Below are 2,212 nucleotides of genomic sequence, written 5' to 3'. Positions count from 1 at the left end.
ATTGCAAGATCCAAAGCATGGCTATTAAACAATCCCAGGAAGCTCCCTTGCTTTCAAAGGTAGAGAAAGCCAAGAAGCAGAACAGGCAACGTCTAAGATGCCCAAATTTAAATCAGATGAGAAGCAGTGAGAACGGGTTTCAGGCAGATGAGAAGATTTTAGGCAGAGCTAAAAGAATGAGCCTGAGTCAGAAGGGGACATAGTAAAAGCAACTGCTCTCCTGCTGGAATTTAGTGTAAGAAAGGCCAGAGATTGTAAAACAATCAAGCAAGCCAGCCCTGAAGGTAGAGAGATTAGCTCCAAAGAAATGCAAACTAGGAGAGCTAGCACAGAAGGTGAAGTTCAGGAAGTGGAACTCCAAGATATCCAGATTGAAAAGAGTAGCTCAGAGAATAGATGTAAAGAAGCAAAGTATAGGAAAGCACCTTTACTCTCCAGAGTAGGAAGAGGGATTGCAGAAGAAGATTTAGAATGCAAGATGTCTTATCCTGTTAGAACCAAAAGGAATTCACAGTGCCTTTGCCTTTTAAGTTGCTAAAAGATCTCAAGCAGGCAATCAATGACTAGGGCCCAGACTCCCATTTTGTAATTAGCATGATAAGGGCTCTAGCAGAGTCTGACAGCTGGACCCCTACAGATTGGAAAGCTTTAGTGAGAATTTGTCTTTACTCTTCAGAATGCTTGTGATATCAAATGCTATGGAAGGAAGCAGCCCTTGCAAGAGCTGGGAAGAATGCTGAGGATGGGATAGATATAGGAATTCATCAATTGCTAGGGGATGCAAATTATATTACAGTTGAGTCTCAACTACAGTTTACTGAACAGACAATAGGACAGATACATGAGGTTTGCTTAAGGGCCTGGGAAAAGATAATTCCATCAGAAGAGAGAACGCCGCGTTACAGGGCTATAAGACAACAGAATGATGAGCGTTACGCTGACTTTGTGTCCCGACTGGAAGATGCTATTTCCAAATGTGTGAAGAATGTTCAGGCAGTAAGAGACCTAGTGCACAAGCTATCTTATGATTTCTCTAATAAGCACTGTAAAAATGCCTTGCATCCCTACAGCGAACAGGGCACTTTGCTGGGTTATTTTAGGATATGCAGGAATGTAGAGGCAGAGGAATACAAGGCAGACCTCATGGCAGCTTCATTGGCAAACTATATCAGACCTGGAAGAAAGTGCTTTAGTTGTGGGAAGACAAGTCATCTTCAAAAGAGTGTAGGCAGAGCAGGCTGCGGCCAATGTCAGAGCATGGGCCAGGACCATGGAGATCGGGTTTAAACGAACCTGAACTCTGCCTCCATTGTAGGAAGGGAACTCATTGGGCGAGCCAATGTCGTTCAAAAATCAACAGTGAAGGGTCGCCATTAGCAAAGACTTCCCGGCGGGAAAATAGTGGAAGAAGCTTGATGCAGAGCCCTCATAGCAGAGCGTGGTAGGCAAGGTGTCTGCCTACTGGAGCAAAGAAGATCTTTGAGAGAAATCGCCTTTATCTAGCAGCCTCACAGCAGGAGAACAGACCTAGCCAAAGAGGCAAAAACCTAGTCTCTGTTCTCACTGCAGTTGGTTTGAATAACCAAGAGATGGCTCAGAAGCCTTCACAGGAGCTTGATCCTCAAAAGCAGGGACCTCTTATTGAAAGATTAATACAGTTTCTATCAGGAAGATTTAACCTTAGTACTCAAGAAATTAAAATTGATACTGGAGTTGATAAGAGTTGTAAGAAAAAACCCAAAACTGTGATTGAATCAGAAATGAAGAGCAGTAATTGGGGTCCACTACCTAAAAGAACTATAGGATGTTTATTAAGAAAGTCCAAAAAAAAAAAAAAAAAAGAAAGTCCAACATAAATTCTCAATGTGTTGCTGGAGTTATTGGTCAGGATTGTGAAGAAGAAATTAAGGCAGTAATGAGTTCTGATATACCATGGTTTGTAAAAATGTAGGATCGCTTAAGCCAATTTTCCCTTCCTTGCATTTCTAGAGTAAAAATTTATACCTATCAGGAAAGAGTACTTGAGAAGTTTGACCACCCTATAAATCAAGCAGTCTTCTGGACTGCTGTTGTGGAGAAACAGCGCCCCCACATGGAATTAGAAATGGAAGGAAAAAGGTTTGTTAACTGTGGATGCCGGGTCATTTCCTTAGGGCATTCAGGGGGGCCTAGCCCTCCCATTAACTTCCCCTAAAGCCAGCATAGAGGGAAT

The sequence above is a fragment of the Tenrec ecaudatus genome, unplaced genomic scaffold (assembly GCF_050624435.1).
Source record: "Tenrec ecaudatus isolate mTenEca1 unplaced genomic scaffold, mTenEca1.hap1 Scaffold_69, whole genome shotgun sequence".
Classification (NCBI taxonomy): Eukaryota; Metazoa; Chordata; class Mammalia; order Afrosoricida; family Tenrecidae; genus Tenrec; species Tenrec ecaudatus.
Note: the sequence above shows the minus strand (reverse complement) of the source record.